Genomic DNA, 21,488 nt, shown 5'->3' on the forward strand with positions numbered 1-21,488 from the left:
ATATCAACCTTTCAAATAAACATATTTTTCAATAAATCAACTATTTCGATAATGTCAACAAACCTGGGTGCGTTCTCATTGGACAAACACTACACTTACCAGCGTAAACGAACGTTGGGTGCGTTTTCATAGGACAAACAAACCAACATTTAACACCACTATAAGGTACAAGGCGATGCTAGGCCTCTTTTGTGTTTATTGGTGGTTTCAATGCTCATCATAGGGTGTGGTTAAATTCTTTATCCTACAAAGTGCCATGTTTTACCAGCTTTGGACGTTGCCTCAGAATCAGGCTGAGCAAAAATTCATTTTCTACAGTGTCATGTTTTAAAGAGTCTTTGCCTCTGAATCTGGCTGTGAGCAAAAATTCTTTATCTCCTACAGTGTGCCTCTGAATCAGACTGTGAGCAAATATTCTTTTTCTCCTACAGAGTGCCATGTTTTAAGAGCTTTGGACATTGCCTCTGAATCAGGCTGCGAGCAAAAATTCTTTATCTCCTACAGAGCGCCATGTTTTAAGAGTTTTGGACTTTGCCTCTGAATCGGGCTGTGAGCAAAAATTCTTTTTCTGCTGAGTGCCATGTTTTAGGAGCTTTCTACTTTGCCTCTGAATCAGGCTGCGAGCAAAAATTCTTTATCTCCTACAGAGCGCCATGTTTTAAGAGTTTTGGACTTTGCCTCTGAATCGGGCTGTGAGCAAAAATTCTTTTTCTGCTGAGTGCCATGTTTTAAGAGCTTTCTACTTTGCCTCTGAATCAGGCTGTGAGCAAAAATTCTTTATCTCCTACAGAGTGCCATGTTTTAAGAGTTTTGGACTTTGCCTCTGAATCGGGCTGTGAGCAAAAATTCTTTTTCTGCTGAGTGCCATGTTTTAAGAGCTTTCTACTTTGCCTCTGAATCAGGCTGCGAGAAAAAAATTCTTTATCTCCTACAGAGTGCCATGTTTTAAGAGTTTTGGACTTTGCCTCTGAATCGGGCTGTGAGCAAAAATTCTTTTTCTGCTGAGTGCCATGTTTTAGGAGCTTTGTACTTTGCCTCTGAAACAGGTTATAAGCAAAAAATTTTCTCCTACGGTGCTATGTTTTAAACCTTTTACCCCCAATGATGTACTGGTACGTCCCTAAAAACTTATCCCATTACCCCCATGGACGTACCAGTATGTTCATTTAAGAGCTTTGGACTTGCCTCTGAATCAGCCTGTGAGCAAAAATTCTTTATCCCCTACAGAGTGCCATGTTTTCAGAGCTTTGGACTTTGCCTCTAAATCAGGCTGTGAGCAAGAATTCTTTTTCTCCTACAGTGCCCTGTTTTAAGAGCTTTGGACTTTGCCTCTAAATGAGGTTGTGAGCAAAAATTTTTCTCCTGCAGTGCCATGTTTTAACCCTTTACCCCCAATGGACGTACTGTACTGGTACGTCCCTAAAAACTTATCCCCTTACCCCCATGGACGTACCAGTATGTTCATTTAAGAGCTTTGGACTTGCCTCTGAATCAGCCTGTGAACAAAAATTCTTCATCTCCTACAGTGCCATGTTTTAAGAGCTTTGGACTTTGGCTCTGAATCAGGCTGTGAGCAAAAATTAGTTTTCTTCTACAGAGTGCCATGTTTTAAGAGCTTTGGACTTTGGCTCTGAATCAGGCTGTGAGCAAAAATTTGTTTTCTTCTACAGTGTGCCATGTTTTAAGAGCTTTGAACTTTGCCACTGCACCAGGCTGTGAGCAAAAATTCTTTGTCTCCTACAGAGTGCCATGTTTTACGAGCCTTGGACTTTGCCTCTGAATCAGGCTGAGCAAAAATTCTTTTGTTCTGATGCATTGTAACCACGGACTACTCTCTCAGTAGTTACAGTACTCTTTAGTTTAAACTTGCGACCATAAAATTTTTCCCCCAACCAGGACTTCCTTCTAGGGGGGAGGGATATGGCCTCAGTCCGGTAATATGCCCCAGGGTATGTTCCCTGCGCAAAGCGACCTTCCACTGTCTTTGACCCACAATGCACAAAGAAGAAGGCCGTGTCAGGCCTAATAAGGACAGAGCAAAGTTCGCCATTCGTAATCTGGTCGTTGCCCAGTGTAGACCTATAGTTTTCGCTCGCGACTTAAACTGTGAACTGCGTTTGTGTTTTCACTTCTTGTGTGTGCATAGTGTTTGTGTTGAGATGGATAACACTCGTGTTCAATGTCGTTGTCCCGTTGTGAATGGGAAAGCGTGTTCAGCTTTCCTTTCACATTTGGAAATTGATCCCCATTCTTTGTGTACCTTGTGTCGTGGTCGTGCCTGTACTCAGAGGGATACATGTAGTGAGTGTATTGAGTGGTCTGAAACCCAATGGGCTCTTATGGCCACGAAGAGGAAAAAGAAAGGAAAAAGGGAACATTCTTCCACGAAGAAAGACAATGGTTCGAGACCTTCGTCGAGCTGTTCTTTGGTAATTCCTTCCCTTCCGTCGATATCGCCATCGCTACAACAGATCAATGAGAGAGAAGGGACCACGCCGATTCGACCGAACTCCCCGTTGTTATCGGACTTCCCCTATCGTCCCCTTCAGTGAGTTTGGCGTTCGTATCCCTTCTCGGGAGATTGGATGAAAAGATCGACAGGATGAGTGAGTCGACTGCCACACATGTCTCACATGTGGTGCGCTCCGACCGGCCGCCTACCCACACGTGCGCACCGCCTCCCCTTACCGCATGGCAGTCTCGGGGATACCAGGCACCCCCTCAGCCGCCAGTGCTATGTATTAGAGCTGCCTCACAGGCCGCCTCATCGGCAGCTGCGCCACCATCTTGGCCTGCTGCCTTCTCCAACCCAGCGCCCACCGCCTCCGTCAAACCGGCGACTGCCACCCCTCACCCACATCAGGGTGACTTTTTCTCGGATCCTTGCCCTTGGGATCAGGAGTACTGGGGAGACACTCCAAGGACCCCGTTCAGGTCTCCTACGAAGGATCCTTTGCCGTCTTGGGAAGAACAAACCCTTTAGGGGATCCCTGTTGTCATTCCAGCCTCACTCGTAGGACTATAGGCGAGGGAGAGAAGAAGAGAAGGGGGGGAGGAACACACTCTTCGAGGACCCTAACGCATTCTCCCCCTACCGCATCGGTATTGGTGGACCCCGACCCCAAGAAGAGAAGGCTAGAGGATGCGGCAGGCAGTCGCTAGTCATCAAATTCTTCAAGGGGCTCCCAAGGTTATAGAGGTCCCCTAGACCATGGCGCCTCATTAAGTGGGCATAGAGCAGAGGCTCCGCCTGGAGGCTCTGGCCAGGGCTCATCCTCCCCTTCGTGGACAGGACCTCTGGAGGGGAGACTCTTCGGAGATGATGCCCACCAGTCATCGGAGGGTCTGGCAGAAGAGGACCCTTCGGTGGAAGACTCCTCCTCCTTATACTGGGTGTTGGTGCTCATCAGGCACCTCAATAACATGCCGGAGCCAGCCCCTGCTGTTCCTCCATGGGAAGTTTCTATGTTGGAGGAGCAGTTTGGCATCCTTTGAGAAGCTCATCCCCCTATGTCCCTCCCCTTGGCCCCATCTCTGGGCAGAAAGCTGGGGAAAATTAGTGTGGCCGTCACCGACCCCAAGAATTCTCTGAAGGCCTCGGGGTTAATGAAGTTGTTGCCTTACCCGAGGGTAAGGCATCGAAGATTTTACGCCCCAGAGGATTTCCCACAGACGGCCAGACCCGAAGAGGATTATCGGAGGTTAAGGTTACCGGATGTTCGGTAGCCTTTTCTATCCAGGAGATCGTCGCCCTCGAGTCGGCACTGTGGTCTTCATTCTCTGTCTCCTCGTGGTTGGACCTGTGATCCAATGCCATGGGTTCCTTGGCTCTGCAACAACCGGGTTGGTCGGACCAGGCCAAGGAACAGTTTATGGAACTTGCAGTGTCAGGAGGGAGGGCCGTCTCCTTCCTAGCGGAACAGTCCTTGGTAGCCACTTCCAACATCGTCCTTCGTAGGAGGGAAACAGTTCTTCACAGGATGCCGAGGAGGCTTCCCTCTAGGGAAATAAGGAACCTACAAAACTCGCTGTTGTCAAACGAGGCGCTGTTTGATGACAGGTTAATTGAAGAAGCCCTCGATAAGTGAAGGAGGGACAAAAGAGATCCCATTCTCCACAGGGCCTCCAGCTCCTCTTCCAGACAGCATAATCATGGGAATAGGGAGGCTCCCAGACCAAGGCCTCCTACAGCAGTTAACAGGCCTCTGCCTCCCTCTCCACAGGCTTGTCCAGACACCCCCAGCCCTCCTCCACCCCAGGCAGAAGCGCCCCTCCTAACGGTCGGCAGGGGTTCGGACAGAACTAACGACAACTCAGCAACAAGTTCCCTAGAAGGAAGTAGGAAGAGAGGGCCCCCAATTCCAAGCTCCCATCAGTGGGGGGGATGCCTCAATTATCGGTGGGAAGCATGGGCTGCCCAGGGCGCGGACCTATGGACTATTAAAGTCCTTTGCGATGGGTACAGATTGCCCTTCAAGGACGATCTACCCCCGTTAATAACGAGCGCACAAGCCCAGACTACTACCCCCAAGGACAAGGCCAGGAGATTGGCCTTAGGAGAGGAGATCTGCGGGTTACTAAAGAAAGGCGCTGCACTACGAGCACCCTTACAGGATTTGGGGTTCTTCAGTCGGGTCTTCCTGGTGGAGAAAGCCACAGGAGGTTGGAGACCGGTGATAGACCTTTCCTCCCTCAACAAATTCTTCAGGAAGACGCCTTTTAAGATGGAAACCCCTCGCAATGTCCTGGCTGCTATCAGGCAGGGCAACTTCATGCTGTCCATAGACCTAAAGGACGCTTATTTTCAAACCCCAGTACACCTCTCCAGCAGGAAGTTCCTCAAGTACAAGTGGGGAGAAGAGGTCTTCCAATTCTGCACCCTCTGCTTTGGTCTCTTTACAACCCCCCAAGTGTTCACGGTCTTTACCCTGGTGTCGCGTTGGACCCACGGGAGGGGTATCAGGCTCTTGAGGTACCTAGACTACTGGCTCCTTCTCTCAGGATCATAGGGCGACCTCATCCAGCAGATGGACAAGTTGGTGGAATTATGCAACGAGTTGGGGATTGTCATGAACTGGGAGAAGTCCCAACTATCTTCCTCCACGAGGACAGTGTACCTGGGAATGGATTTATGTTCGGTCCAAGCCAAGGCCTTCCCCACGTCAAGAGGCTCGAACGTCTGGAAGAAGTCAACCGTTCCTCAGGGGGGAAATAGCCAACCTTCATCAGTGGAAGAGGCTCGTGGGTCACTTGGTGTTCTTGGAAAAGTTGGTCCCTCTGGGCAGGATACGACTACGTCCGATCCAGTGGGACATGAAAAGACTGTTAGCTCCTCCGAACAGGGATCGTCCAAAGGAACTCTCCCTATCGCAGGCATCCAGGGAGGCTCTCCAGTGGTGGCTGGACAAGAAAAATACACTGGCGGGGGTATCTCTCCTGGACTCTCCTCCGGAGGTACTACTATTCACGGACGCGTCCAAGGAGGGCTGGGGAGCCCACCTGCAGGACAACTCGGTATCGGGTCTGTGGAGCGAGGAGGAGAAAACCCTCCACCTAAACGAGCTAGAACTCATGGCAGCACAGAGGGCCCTACTGTCCATGGCGGACGAAGTCAGCGGCAGAAAAAGCTCCCTAATGTCGGATAACTCCACGGTGGTCGCCTATATCAAGAAGGAGGGTGGTCTGACGTCCCGTTTTCTACAGGATCTGACGAAGGAGATTCTAACCTGGGCCGAGGGAAATGGGACTACCCTGGCGGCGAGATTCATTCCGGGGATAAGAAACGTGGTGGCAGACGGCTTGAGCAGGAGAGGCCAAGTCCTAGGCACCGAGTGGTCCCTTCATCCAGAAGTAACAAGGAGTGTCATAGCAAGGTTAGGGTCTCCCTCCCTGGACTTTGCAACCAGGCTGAACACCAAACTAACAGTGTTTTGCTCCCCAGTCCCGGATCCAACAGCAGTCATGGAAGACGCTTTTCAACGTCTGTGGGACAGCCTGGATGCCTACGCGTTCCCTCCGTTCAGGCTCCTGCGGCAGACCCTAAACAGGCTAAGGACTTCCAAAGGGGCTCAGCTGACTCTAATCGCCCCCTGGTGGCCGGAAAAGGAGTGGTTCCCCGACCTACGAGACCTAGCAGTGGCCCAGCCATGGCCCCTTCCCATCAAAGATCTTCTCAGGCAGCCTCACTTTCTGAAGTTTCACGAGGGGCTTGGAAACCTATCCCTTCACGCGTGGAGGTTATTGAGCGCCTCCTGACTAGGGAAGGATTCTCCCCAAAGGCGACCTCCCAGATGACGGTCTGCCTCCGCTCCTCCTCGAGGGCCATATACCAAGCTAAATGGCTAGGGTTCTACAAGTGGTGCCGGAAGAACGACCGTAAGCCCATAGGAGCCTCCATCCCGACAATAGCAGATTACTTGGTTCACCTACTCCTAGATAGGAACATGTCGGTGCCATCCATCAAAGGGGTCAGAGCTGCCTTGGGACAGATTGTGTGGTTGAAAAGAATAGACCGGGGTGGTTCCAGGCAACTGTCCATGCTTATCAAGAGTTTTAAGCAGTCCTGCCCTCCTCTCTCCTTGATGGCTCCGGAGTGGGATGTCCTCTTGGTCTTGGACTCCCTCAAGAAACCACCATTCAAGCCCTTGCGGCAGGCCCTGGACAGAGAATTGACCCTGAAGACTGTGTTCCTCCTCGCCCTGGCCTCTTCCAAAAGGGTGGGCGAATTGCATGGGCTGGCAGTCAGCGTTAGTCACTCCATCGGTTGGAAGGAGGCAATCCTAACCTTTGCGCCCTCCTTCGTAGCCAAGACCCAGAACCCAGCGGTCTCAGATCCAAGGTTCTCGGAGGTGGTGATCCCAGCCATCCCCAAGTCAGATGACTCAGAGCACCTTCTGCTGTGTCCGCTTGGGCTCTCCGAAAGTACCTGGCATCGACGTCCCGCTTAAGGCCCGCCATGAAACACCTGTTTGTCTCCACGTGCAAAGTGAGGAAGGCGATTTCGAAGAACACGATTTCCTACTGGCTCAGGGAGGTAATTCGAAGGACGTATGTGGCAAAGGGCAAGCCGGCACCCTCGTCTGCCAGGCCCCATGATATCAGGCCCATCAGTACATCCTTGGCCTTTTCTAAGAATATGTCAGTGGCACAAGTTCTTAAAGCAGGTGTGTGGAAGAGACAGAACACCTTCACTTCCCATTACCTGAAAGACTGCTCCTTAGTGTCTCGCGATGAGTACAGACTCGGCCCCATCGTAGTGGCACAGCAGGGGATTTAATGCCACGACTTGTACACAGTGTTAACGTCCGAGGTGGAGACGCGGTGAGTTCCATACCCCCCCCCCCCCTCTCCAGCTACAAGGCACGTATGATCGCTCTACGTCGATGGATGTCCCCCAACTTGGGTGAGTGTTATTGCAGGTTTTTTTGAAGTTTCTTAGAAGTTTTTTCCCCAACAGGCCATCCATATCACCTTGTCTTCCGCCCCTTCCTCGTTTCATTTCCCACCTCCTAAGCCCAAGTTTCCTGAGAGAGTGGTCCGTGGTTACAATGCATCTGAACAAATATCAAATTCTTAGTAATTTGTATTTTTCCTAGCATACTTACCACGGACTACTCTTGAAGTTATGTCCCACCCTACCTACCCCGGTAGTTCTTGGAAGTAGCTGGCACTGAGACAACAGTGGCATCTGGTTCGAGTACAAATGGCAACCTTTGCCCTGTCCTTATCAGGCCTGACACGGCCTCCTTCTTGGTGCATTGTGGGTCAAAGACAGTGGAAGGTCGCTTTGCTCAGGTGACGTACCCTGGGGCATATTATCGGCCTGAAGCCTTATGCCTCGAATGGAGTCCTGGTTGGGGGAAAAATTTTCAGGTCGCAAGTTTAGACTAAAGAGTAACTCCTGAGAGAGTAGTCCGTGGTAAGTATGCTAAGAAAAATACATATTACTAAGAATTTGATATTTTTCTCCTACAGTGCCATGTTTTAAGAGCTTTGGACTTTGCCACTGCATCAAGCTGTGGGCGAAAATTCGCTTTCTTCTACAGAGTGCCATGTTTTAAGTGTTGGACTTTGCCACTGCATCAGGCAATGAGCAAAAATTCTTTTTCTCCTACAGAGTGCCATGTTTTGAATCGGGCTGTGAGTAAAAATTCTTTTTCTACTGAGTGCCATGTTTTAAAAGCTTTGAACTTTGCTTCTGAATCGGGCTGTGAGCAGAAATTCTTTTTCTCCTACAGTGCCATGTTTTAATAGTTCTGGACTTTGCCTCTTAGTCAGGTTGTGGGCAAAAATTATTTTTCTCCTACAGTGCCATGTTTTAAAAGCTTTGAACTTTGGCTCTGAATCAGGATGTGAGCAAAATTCCTTTTCTCCTACAGTGCCATGTTTTAATAGTTCTGGACTTTGCCTCTGAGTCAGGCTGTGAGCAAAAATTATTTTTCTCCTACAGTGCCATGTTTTAAAAGCTTTGAACTTTGGCTCTGAATGAGGCTGTGAGCAAATTCCTTTTCTCCTACAGTGCCATGTTTTAAAAGCTTTGAACTTTGGCTCTGAATGAGGCTGTGAGCAAAATTCCTTTTCTCCTACAGTGCCATGTTTTAAAAGCTTTGAACTTTGGCTCTGAGTCAGGCTGTGAGCAAAATTCCTTTTCTCCTACAGTGCCATGTTTTAAAAGCTTTGAACTTTGGCTCTGAATGAGGCTGTGAGCAAAATTCCTTTTCTCCTACAGTGCCATGTTTTAAAAGCTTTGAACTTTGGCTCTGAGTCAGGCTGTGAGCAAAATTCCTTTTCTCCTACAGTGCCATGTTTTAAAAGCTTTGAACTTTGGCTCTGAATGAGGCTGTGAGCAAAATTCCTTTTCTCCTACAGTGCCATGTTTTAAAAGCTTTGAACTTTGGCTGTGAGTCAGGCTGTGAGCAAAATTCCTTTTCTCCTACAGTGCCATGTTTTAAAAGCTTTGAACTTTGGCTCTGAATGAGGCTGTGAGCAAAATTCCTTTTCTCCTACAGTGCCATGTTTTAAAAGCTTTGAACTTTGCCTCTGAATCAGACTGTGAGCAAAGATTATTTTTCTCCTACAGTGCCATGTTTTAATTTAAGAGCTTTGAACTTTGGCTCTGAATGAGGCTGTGAGCAAAATTCCTTTTCTCCTACAGTGCCATGTTTTAAAAGCTTTGAACTTTGCCTCTGAATCAGGCTGTGACCAGAAATTCTTTTTCTCCTACAGTGCCATGTTTTAATAGTTCTGGACTTTGCCTCTGAGTCAGGCTGTGAGCAAAAATTATTTTTCTCCTACAGTGCCATGTTTTAAAAGCTTTGAACTTTGGCTCTGAATGAGGCTGTGAGCAAATTCCTTTTCTCCTGCAGTGCCGTTTTAAAAGCTTTGAACTTTGGCGCTGAGTCAGACTGTGACCAAATTCCTTTTCTCCTACAGTGCCATGTTTTAAAAGCTTTGAACTTTGCCTCTGAATCAGGCTGTGACCAGAAATTCTTTTTCTCCTACAGTGCCATGTTTTAATAGTTCTGGACTTTGCCTCTGAGTCAGGCTGTGAGCAAAAATTATTTTTCTCCTACAGTGCCATGTTTTAAAAGCTTTGAACTTTAGCTCTGAATGAGGCTGTGAGCAAAATTCCTTTTCTCCTACAGTGCCATGTTTTAAAAGCTTTGAACTTTGGCTCTGAATGAGGCTGTGAGCAAAATTCCTTTTCTCCTGCAGTGCCATGTTTTAAAAGCTTTGAACTTTGGCTCTGAATGAGGCTGTGAGCAAAATTCCTTTTCTCCTACAGTGCCATGTTTTAAAAGCTTTGAACTTTGCCTCTGAATCAGGATGTGAGCAAAATTCCTTTTCTCCTGCAGTGCCATGTTTTAAAAGCCTTGAACTTTGGCTCTGAATGAGGCTGTGAGCAAAATTCCTTTAATCCTACAGTGCCATGTTTTAAAAGCTTTGAACTTTGCCTCTGAATCAGGATGTGAGCAAAATTCCTTTTCTCCTGCAGTGCCATGTTTTAAAAGCTTTGAACTTTGGCTCTGAATGAGGCTGTGAGCAAAATTCCTTTAATCCTACAGTGCCATGTTTTAAAAGCTTTGAACTTTGCCTCTGAATCAGGATGTGAGCAAAATTCCTTTTCTCCTGCAGTGCCATGTTTTAAAAGCCTTGAACTTTGGCTCTGAATGAGGCTGTGAGCAAAATTCCTTTAATCCTACAGTGCCATGTTTTAAAAAGCTTTGGACTTTGCCTCTGAATCAGGCAAATCTTAAGTGAGGCTACTCACAAATTTGGTATTTACTTGGACCTGATATGCACTAATTTGTCTGGTATTATAGATAGCTAGGTTGGTTTCCAGTTGGGACGTCTGGTCATGCTTTGATATCGTTAGTAATAAACACTGTCAAAGGTTGGGGGATACTGAAAATGTTCTCTATGTTAATAATTAACAAATCAAAGTGAAAGAAATTTAGCAAAAGTGACGAACGCACCAGTAGATATAGTTTAGGAAAATGGTATTGTCCAGAAACCAAATAGGGTCTCGTACATGTTACTGGAAATATTGAAACTAGTAAAAGTCAGAAAAAATATATGAATCTGGTAAACCTTCAATATAGGATAATAAATATGAATGAACAAGTACTCCACATTTGGGTTTCATAGCAGAACCAGGAATATGTGGACTGCCTTGCAAGATTGAATTTGAAAAGATGATGTTCCATAACACCATAAACTGATAATCGTAGAACCCCCGTGGAAAGTGCTGGTGTAATACCATTTAATAAATTTGTAAATATAGAATGAAAATAGGGTAAATAGAAAATTTGGGGATAAGGTCCTTGTAAAATGAGAAATAAAAAAAAATACGGAAATGATAAGGGAAACATGCAAAATGAAGATTCATGAAGAGAATGGATATGGATAATATAAGAAAAATTCTTGGGAATATACATAGAGGGTAACGGAACACGGATTTGAATGCCTGAAATTAGGAAAGTTAACTCTCTCTCTCTCTCTCTCTCTCTCTCTCTCTCTCTCTCTCTCTCTCTCTCTCTCTCTCTCTCTCTCTCTCTCTCTCTCATATATATATATATATATATATATATATATATATATATATATATATATATATATATATATATATATATATATATATATATATATATATATATATATATATATATATATATATATATATATATATACGTAAATTTTGTTAAAATAATTTCTAAGTTGAAAGGTAGGAAAATAGCATCCTGCATTCGCTTATTCTGCACGCAAGCGCGTTCTATAATTTATTTTTGAAGATTTGATTGCTATGGAAATTTTCCTGGTCCACCTATTCATGAAATAAATAGTATTGATAATCCTTTTAATACGGTAGCCTGCTGCAATATTCAAAAGCCCTGTCGGAAATAAATTAATGCTGTTGTTAGATCTGGGCGACGCTGATCTTATATTCTGTTATTTCTTGACGAGCTTATAAGTGAATTGCAATTATGTGGTGTTCCTAGGTTACATTGCCCTGTAATACACTACAATAAAGCCCATTTTACTCATGATGCCCAGCGGTTGGCCTTATTAGAATTAGCACATAGAGTATAGGAAGTTAAGTTAATCAAAAGATTAATAACTTAAGCACAATATTATATTGATTCATCATTCATTCATTCATGATATTTATAATTTTCTTATGCAATTTAATTATATCCTAAAGATTCCTAGATTTTTACTTTAAGTCATTGAAACAGAAGAATAATTTTACGTTAGTTCCTGTTAGAATTTTTTTTTTTTTTTTTTTGCCAAAAGAGAAAATTACTGGATTATAGAAAACGACGTTGAAGGGTAACAAAATCTTTTCATCATTGATGATTTCTGATTGAACACTTTTATTTCTCTAGAATTAACAGATCGCTTATCATTTGACGAGATACTAAGAATTCAAGTTATGATCCTGATGCTGAAAGCTAATGAAATCAGGGTTACTGCGTTAAAAGTAAATGGTAGACTCTTGGGCTGGTTACCAAATTATTGTTGTTGTTACACACATACACTCTCTCTCTCTCTCTCTCTCTCTCTCTCTCTCTCTCTCTCTCTCTCTCTCTCTCTCTCTCTCTCTCTCTCTCTCTCTCTCTCTCTCTCGTAAGGTATTGCGATTAAAAAAAAAATAACTGCAGTTTCCTCGTAGTTTCTTATAAGCCTCTATTTTTTTTTTTTTTTTTTGCCTCCCAGCTTCCTTTTTCTTATATTGTTGTCTATACTCTTATATATCTTTTAATTCTAAGTGCAACTGTAGATTTTTCCTCCAGAAGGGTAAATGGCAGTCGATTACAAGAGTGGTTCCATCATAATAGGCATAATCTGCTTTCTTGTGACACATTGAACTGTGATTCTTCACCAAATGGATTGCTGTTAATTATTCTAAATCGATAGTATTTTCTATTTGGTTTTAGAGACGAGATGTTCCTGTAGTTTTGATGGAAATAATTCTTATTTTTATCCACGTTGGACTATCTTATTGTTTATCGATCAAAAATATCTTTCATTATTTCTACAAACTACTTTTTGGTTTTTGTTCAATCATAATATGAGACAGAAATTTATTTCTAAATGAAAACCATAGTGTTGATTTTCCCCATATATCGACTGAAGAAATTTTACTAAATTTCAGAATCTCGATCTTCGCATCAAATTAGGTTAAGATACAAAGTCACGTGACTAAACTCGAAAGTCGCGATGAATCGACGATCAGTTTAGACTTGCAGTAATCATTACGGAATTTCAGAGTTCAGACTTCAGTTTCTGTGTGGTAGTGCTCGCGAACGGTTATCGTACCTTGTCGTCTGAGTGACGGCATTGTCCCGTATTCATGACGTTTGTCAAGTGTCCCGTATTGGCCGTCATTTTGTCCCATATTTTCGATATTAAAAAAAAAAAAAAAATCATGGTATAAGTTATTTAATCATATATGCTGGAAGTAAACAATATCTCTTGCGAGCACTTGGACCCAGTGCAAAACAAGACATGAAAAATGACACACTAACAACAGAGGAAAATATTTTTAAAAGGATCGTGGAAAGGTTTTAATCATGTGCATTCTATTCCCTGCAATTTATTCAATTACATATGAGAAGTCACTTCAGTTATATTTTTTTTATAGCTGCAAATCATGTTCCAATGTTGTAATGATATGACTCGGTGAACAATTGTTTGTAACAAAGTCTACAATGAACGCACTTTAAAAGAAAAGAGATTTCAACGAAGTAAGTCATGGACAATCTGGACTGTAACTTCACGTAAGTAGTGTATCTATATTGTTCAACTACATCTGCAATTTAGATGTCCCTTATTTAAATTTTCAAAATCTGGTCACCCTGGCCAAAACGTATTATTCTTTTCGAATACATTATACTTGATATGCAATAAATACGAATTCCAGTCGTACATTTTCTTCATAATCTAAGCTCAATATTAATAATAGTATCTATTTGTATATCGGGTATTGACAATGTGACCTAATACTTAACTCAAACCATAAAATAGAATTAATCAGTCATTTAGACAAAATGTAAAGTTGATGCTGCGCCTTATGACGTCCCAAAGGAGTATTCTAACGTACAGTGATTTGGTAATCAAAATTCATTCCTCTGATGGAATATGTTATAAAATAAGGGACTCTCTCTATATATTTTGATGAAATATAACACTAATTCCCTTTAAACTAAAAAAGGAGTCTGCTCCTTCCTTCTCCAGTAGCTAGAGCGTTTTTAGTATATTAGAACGTCTACGCCTAAGTGCTCAGAAGTTTCTCGTGGCCGTACATTTTAGTCCTCTGATTGCCTATAAATTCATCGGCCAGAAGTCAATTACTCCTAATAATTTACATTATACTTGAATTGCAACAAAATATGAAATACAGTTATGTACTGTAGTTCATTCATTATATAAGCTCGTTAAAATAATAGTATTTATTTGAATATCGAATATTAACCGAGTTACTCAATATCTCACTTAAACCAGCAAACAAAATCAATCAGTCATTTAGACAAGATTCAAATTATATCCTACTCCATATGACGTCACAAAGACATTATTCTAAATAGAAATAATTATTTGGTAATTAGAACATATGCCTCTGATAAATATATTATTGAAACGTTTTATAAGGGTCTGTGTCTATATATTTTGAAGAATACGTGTTTCCAATTCCCATAATAAAATAAATAAATCTTGAAGTCTGTCCCCCCCCATAGCTAGAGCGTTAGAACACGATTTTGTGGAAATTCGGGCTGGTTTTTTTAACAGCAACTTATAAGTCCCTGGAACTCAATCATATGGGAATATTTTAGTCCTCTGATTGGCTGTATTTCCTCAGCTGTGATTGGTTGTTGCCTTTGTTTACAAATTCACACATTAACCTCGTAACCAGAACCCAAATAATTATTCCTTTGAATATTATGAAGTATTTATTTAGCTTACGCATTTGAACGAGGTCAATTAACTAATTAGTACTGAATTTAAAATATTTTTAGTTAGTTTGTTCATAAAAAAAAATAAATTCTAAGCCTCAATTTATCTACAATAAGTATAGGTATTTTACATCTGAATTCATTCATAAAATGTGAGATTGTCTGTTGTCTAAGTGAGGTTTATTCTGATTTATGGGTTGCCGTTGGCAAACTATTCAAATTCATCCCGGAAATTTCTATTTTATACACACAACAGTGCTATTGGTATCAATTTCATTATTTATTAAATGATTGGTATTTTACTCCTACCCTTTATGATACATTTCCTAATAAAAATGATTAATTTGGTCCTAATTTATTTGCTAAGTTTTAACGTTTTACAGTGTTTTTTTTTCGTCGTTTCTTAACGTATTCAGTTCTTTCGTCGTTTTAAAACATTTTTTTACAGTGTTTTTTCGTCGTTTAAATTTTTTTTTTGTTTTTCGTCGTTTTTGTGTTTTTATAAATACCAGCATATTTGATACCATAACAAATTACGAATTACAGTCATGCAGTATAGCTTCTTCACTACAGTATATAGGCTCGATGAAGTAACGCAATTTATTTGTATAGCAAATCTTATCACGTGTTACTCAAAACCTCACTCAAACCAGCAAACAGAATAAATCAGTCAGTTAGACAAGCTTTAAAGTTCACCTTATAACATAAAAAAGACCCATTTTCTGAATAAAGATAACTATTTCTTAATCAGAATCCATCCCTCTTATCAGAAATGTTACTAAGACATCTTATATGGGATTGCCTATATATTGTAAAGAAATTTTATCTAAATCCCTTTAAAACAATACTTTCAGAGCGTTTTAAAGCGATTTTATGAAAATGCGTTGGACATTATGAGACGCCGAAACTTTCTTTGTGGTAAATTCCTGTGCTCTGATTGGCCAAGTCTTCTTTAGCTGTGATTGGTGGTTGCTTTCGCATACTACTGTTTATCATCGTAGCCAGAATACAGTTAAATATACCTTCAAATATGGCATATTTATTCAACTTATACCCCTCAACATGATCTATTATCTATTTCTTAAGAAATTAATAAACATATTCGCTATATTTCAATAATAATTGCATTATTTCAGTCATAATTTATATGCTAAAAGTAGAGGGTTTTCACTCTTACCCAGTTAAATACATTCATATAAAAATACCATTTTATGACGTCACATGCAACCACCTCAGTTCGTGTGTTTTATGAGCTGCTGTTGGCGAACCAGTTAGATTAAAGAGAGGCATTTTATTCAAGCGCTCTAGCTAAGAGGTGCTCATCTGGTTTGTATGAGCTCTGTTTATGGACGAGTTAAATTTACGCGTCATTTAATTCAAAGCTAAGGTTTTTTTATACTAATCTATTTTATACATAATGATGATATTTACGTTGCATATGAAGAATATTTTCTTATATCTTTTAAATAAATTTCAAATGTTTATCATCATTTTTTAATGAGTCATGATATAACAATAAAACAATCGCCAATAGATTTAGTAGATTTGAGAACAAGGCCCTCAGAAGAATACTGGGAATTAAATGGCAGGACAGGAGTAGAATTGAAACTATAAGAGTGCCATAAGTGGATGAGATCATGGTGTAGGGAAGATAAAGATGGCATAGGTATGTTCTTTGCACTCCCCAAGAAAGATTAAATATTCACCAAACATTTAACTCAGCTCAATAAGGCATTAGAAGAGTTGGAAGTCCCAGGCCTACATGGTTGAAAACTGTGAAGCGTGAAGTCGGAGATTGTGGAGAATTTTTTAATGGTTATGTTCTGAGTGGGAACTTAGTCCGGGAAAGTCTCCTTATAACAGTTACATAAAGTTCAACAGGGGAGGATAGGAGCACTTACTCTCGGGGCACAAACACCCTGCTAATACTTTACTGTCACAATTCACAAACCAACACTCTTTAAATACAAAAGGGGGAAATTTTACTTTCCAGAGGCCGAAGCACTCCACACGTAGGATTAACAATAATTTATGGCCTACTCTAGCTTTGTCAGGTCTATAGTCATCTCATTCTCAGGCTCTGTTCCGGCTCCGTCCCAGTTACCCCAATGAAATGCTGGACAGTTATTTTACGTTAATGTAAGGTAGACAAAATCCAAAATGGGAGCAGTGATGTAAAGTAGTTTAAAAGTTTAAAGATAAGGATCTTTACCTTCGAAGCAAATATATTAATGCAAAGTACCTCGCTGTTACCACCTATAGACTTACTCTTCAAATATTGGGTATTTTGTCCCGTGATCAATTATTCATTTCACACATTAAAATAAATGAGGGAGCAAAAATACTAAAGAGGTTTAATTAACCTAATATTGATTTATTCACAAATTTACATTAAAACAAAACGGACATCTTAACACAAAAAATGGTATCAAAAGAGATGCAATTCAAATAATGAAAGTGATGGGTTAGACACGTGGTCTGCAACAATCAAAAATCAAAATGGGGTCTGGCACGTGGCCCACGTGACCCAGAGACTATGCTAGTCTCAAACCAGAAATGATAACGGAAAAATATATACACACAATCCCACCGCACACAGTCCGAATATTGTAATTAGCCAGGTTCCCTATAAAGTTAAAATTAGTCTAAGCTAATAAAAAATGGGGGAAAACTAAATGGCCATTGATGTAGTACCTGCACTCCTTTGAAGATTAGTCCTATGGCCGTGGTGGCTGTTGACCTGGTTGTCGCACTAATTTCTTGCCTGGCTCACCCCAAGAATTCTCACTGTAGCTGTAACTAGGTACATCAGGGTCCTCTTCTTCTCAATCTCTCCGACCGGCAGCAACCCTTTGTGAGTCGCGTTTGGGCGAGTGGGATGGGATTGGGGTGAGCCAGAAGTACATGGGTTCAATGACCAGGCAGGTCAGCAAGCCAGGGCAGCTTCTCGTAGAATGGGGTCGACACTACGGTCGAAGAGATCACCTGGCTTCACCTTTCCAGACAGGTGAAGAGCTTGATGCACACGGTAATCCATTGGGGTTGCCATATCGGGACTTCAGGACAGGGCAATATCTTGTTGCAAGGAGTACAGAGGAGGCAGGAATTTGTACTAAATACTCAGATAAATCTTGCTGCTCTGAGGGAGGTTATATATACAACAATCCTACCTATTCTGGCTTGCTAAAAATTAATATTTAAAATGATTAATTAGCAATGGACTGGTACGATGGGCATACATCTTAAAATTAACAAACCTTAATTGGTATTGAGAAATATAAGATGCATCAATTCAGCAGTATTGAAATTTATATTTAAAATTCAGTTTAGGAATTTAATCTCAACCCACGTAGTTTAAGAAAAGAACCAACATACGCCGGGGTTACAACTAAGGCCATCTGTTGTGCGTATCTACGCTGTGACGTCACGAGCATGGCGTGCGCCACTGTCAACAAGTTTAGATTAGTCCTCCCTATGTTTCGTTAAAGAAAACTAGATGTAGGAGAGAATGTTTAAGGGGTAGCTATAGTATTAGTAGAAGAGAGCTAAAAATACGATTGAAAGAAGAAGAGTGAAGAAAATTCTTCACAGAGATGAATGGAGAAGTATTGAATTAAAGGTTCAAGATAGAGACGACTGGCGAAATATAACCGAGGCCCTGATGGTGATCAATTACATACTTTTTATCAGTAATCACACGTTTCTTGTCTTTTGGGGGTGTGAGACGCCTACTACATGATTTATATGTAATTTTATTTAATTATTATTATTATTATTATTATTATTATTATTATTATTATTATTATTATTATTATTATTATTATTATTATTATTATTATTATTATTATTATTATTATTATTATTATTATTATTATATAACCCTGATATAGTTAGACAGAAAAATCTGATGTCATTATCATCACCTGCTAGGAACGCGTATATAGTCAGGGTAATTTTTTCCCCTATTTCAAGCTAGCCATGTTATTCTTATTAAGATTCTTGAATTGCATCGAATATTAATATGTATTTTCATTGTAAATTAAAATACACACAAATAAGATAGGCATACACTGTAAAAATATATATAATATTGTTGAAATGACAGCTAAAAAGTGTTGCCAACTACAGCTTGTAAAGATCATGTATCCAAAGGTAGGGACATTTTTCTTTTGTCATGACGCCTTTGCAGGTAAAGTAATGAAAAATTTGAGATATTTTCGGCTTTGCAAAGCAATTCAAATTTCCGCTGTTGGAAAAACGAAATAAAACCTGAAATAGTAATTAATTTCTCTTCAGAATTGTGAATACTTAACAATAACATTTCAGACGCAGCCTCTTTCAGTTTACAGATAAATGGGCATTTGGAAAAAAATATTAGTCATCCTATTTTTTCTTTGGTTTGTATATTAACAGCACCAATATCTGTTTTGATGATGTTAGTTTTTAAAATATTTCATTTTGATTGCTCATTTATTTCTCATATCGCTTATTTATTTTTTTTCCTCACTGGGATATTTTTCCCTGTTGGAGACTTTGGGCTTGTAGCATCTTGCTTTTACAACTAGGGTTGTAGCTAATAATAATAATAATAATAATAATAATAATAATAATAATAATAATAATAATAATAATAATAATAATTTGTTTATACAGTATGAACAGGCTGCTATTTAGTTCTACATCCAGGTGATTTCATTGTTTCCTAAATCTGAATTTATATTGTTTTTGTTTAACAATCTCATACCGATAAAGATTACATTAATGTTGGAGGTTGATTTAAATAAGCTTAAACTTTTCGTGAAGATAGAAATTTTAATGTCATTCTAGGGACATTTTGTAAGGATTTTTCAAGCATTGCTGAATATTTTAGTTGGTGATAATCTTCCTTTTGCCAGCTATGGGATTTATTCCTAGATTTCGAGATTTTCCGTACAAATTTCTATGAAGAATAAACAGATAAGTAAACCTTTATATTGCTGCAATTAGTTTTCTTGCACTTATATGAAGTATAGTGAGTAATTTCTACATTAGTAAAGCCTACAAGATCAGAAGAAAATATATTTGTGGAAATGGGAATTTTTGGGTTGTTTTGGGGATATTTTATCATGAGTTTTAGGGATTTTTAGATTAATCCATCTGGCAAGTGGCAACTGGCAACACTGCTTTTAGATCCCGGTCGGACCGTCGGAGCGGTCTACCGTCCATTCTCCATTGTCCAATTCCCAAATGGCTCACGTGTGGTGAAAGTGTACTTGCCGAATAATTTCGCTTTTCTTCAAGTTGTAAAGGTAAAATTATAATTCCATTGCTTGAATGGAAAATAATTGCTTGTGCTTGAACTACACAGAGTTTTATGTCTGGAATAACTCGTGTAATGTTAGTATGTGTATGCTAACTTTGCTGTAACATACCATAGACAGTGGCCAAACAGTAGTGTTGTCAATCGTAATTTTAGTTAAATTTTAACCTATGATATTATTTGTTCAAGCCCAGTTTATATTAATCAATCAATCTTTGTCTTATTTACTCTGTATTATGTTCTTGATGAGACCTTCAAGAGGATAAGCTACTGCTGGTAGGCTAACCTACCGGTATTATTGCATAAATTGCCATTGTTTCAAAATTAAAAATACTATGCACAATTGGATAAAGTATTAAAAAAGCAATAGTTTGAATTCCATAAACTATAGGCGCAAATAAATACTAACATAATACAGGATTTTAAGTAGAGCATCCCTTTTTCAATTTGGAAAAATGTCTTTTCTTCGAAAATGAAACTTATTTTCTCTGTGAATAAAAACTTGGTGGTAAATATATGATACTACCATTTCTGGTTTTATTGTAGTGTATTACAGGGCAATGTAACCTAGGAAAACAACTACTTTTTCTTATAGAAAAAATTACGCTCTTCGAAAATGACACAATACAAACCTACCTAATTTCTTGTCAAATACATGAACCATATATTTTTTCCACTTGCTATCTTGTGTTTTATGCAATTCTGACCATGATTATTGGGGCAAACAACCCGTCCGTAAGTTTTCGGACCCCATCGTACAAAGACAATTATGGGGGAACCCAGTGGGAAACCAGGGCTTTTTGGTTGGGGAAATGTCATAAACGAGTGATTTACAGCGATAATATTGGTCAGAAATGCAAAATAAGCCCAAGATAACTAGTTGGAAAAATATTAGGTTCATATAAATGGCTGAAAACTGGCCAAACATGATTATTTAACACACTTGAGAATTGTTAAAGGGTATAGAACCAAACAAACCTACCTAACCTAACCTAGTAGTTCCCACGTCACAACCCCTAGCCAAGGCAAGCCCCCGTACCCCCCCTTCCCAGGTCACAACCCCTAGCAGAGGTGCCCTCCCCCCCGAACCCCCCTTCATAGGTCACAACCCCTAGCCAGGTGCGAGCCCCCCAGACTCCCCCTTCCCAGGTCACAAACTAAAAGTAAATCACAATTAAATCCTTACATTATGATAAAGAAAATCACAAATAAATCCTTCCATTATGAAAAAGTAAATCACAAATAATTCCTTACCTTATGATTGACACCATAACCTTTTCTTTTCTTGGCAATCATTACAAATGCTTGGCAGTAGAAAATGTGCTGGCCTTCCTTGAAAATTAAGTCCGAATCGGACGTTTGAGGCATTATTTCGCTGTTATTTTTTAATTACACATGAATAAGAATAGCTTTACACTGAATGGAGAGCATTTCCCTCATAATCAATTGCCGACAAACAAAATTACAGTAAATTTCGAAATAGATTCATGTTCTTCCCCTAAGTTCCCTCTTGGAGATGTCTTTACAAGATGGTGGTTAAGTTGAAACTGAAGACGAAGGTGGGAAAAAAATTTGGTAACCCACCCATCTATGCACTACTTGACAGTCGTACCTTTACCATATGCTGCGACACAGTCTGCAATAACTTACATAATAGTAGGAGTTTTGAGTTATCAGAATCAGGTGTATAAACAAGGGCAATGGTTTAGATTCAAAGTAGGACTTGTCCACAAAAC

At 40.5% G+C, this 21,488-nt stretch overlaps 1 long non-coding RNA gene across 1 annotated transcript in view; it reads left to right on the forward strand.

Moving 5' to 3' along the window:
- The first annotated feature begins 19,660 nt into the window (after window positions 1-19,660).
- LOC137644824 (uncharacterized) overlaps window positions 19,661-21,488 on the forward strand; it is a 63,216-nt gene continuing 61,388 nt past the window's right edge. Inside the window, exon 1 of the long non-coding RNA XR_011045198.1 lies at window positions 19,661-19,741. This is a non-coding gene — a long non-coding RNA (uncharacterized lncRNA). The remainder of the gene's footprint in view (window positions 19,742-21,488) is intronic.

This window comes from Palaemon carinicauda, chromosome 8 (assembly GCF_036898095.1).
Source record: "Palaemon carinicauda isolate YSFRI2023 chromosome 8, ASM3689809v2, whole genome shotgun sequence".
NCBI lineage: Eukaryota > Metazoa > Arthropoda > Malacostraca > Decapoda > Palaemonidae > Palaemon > Palaemon carinicauda.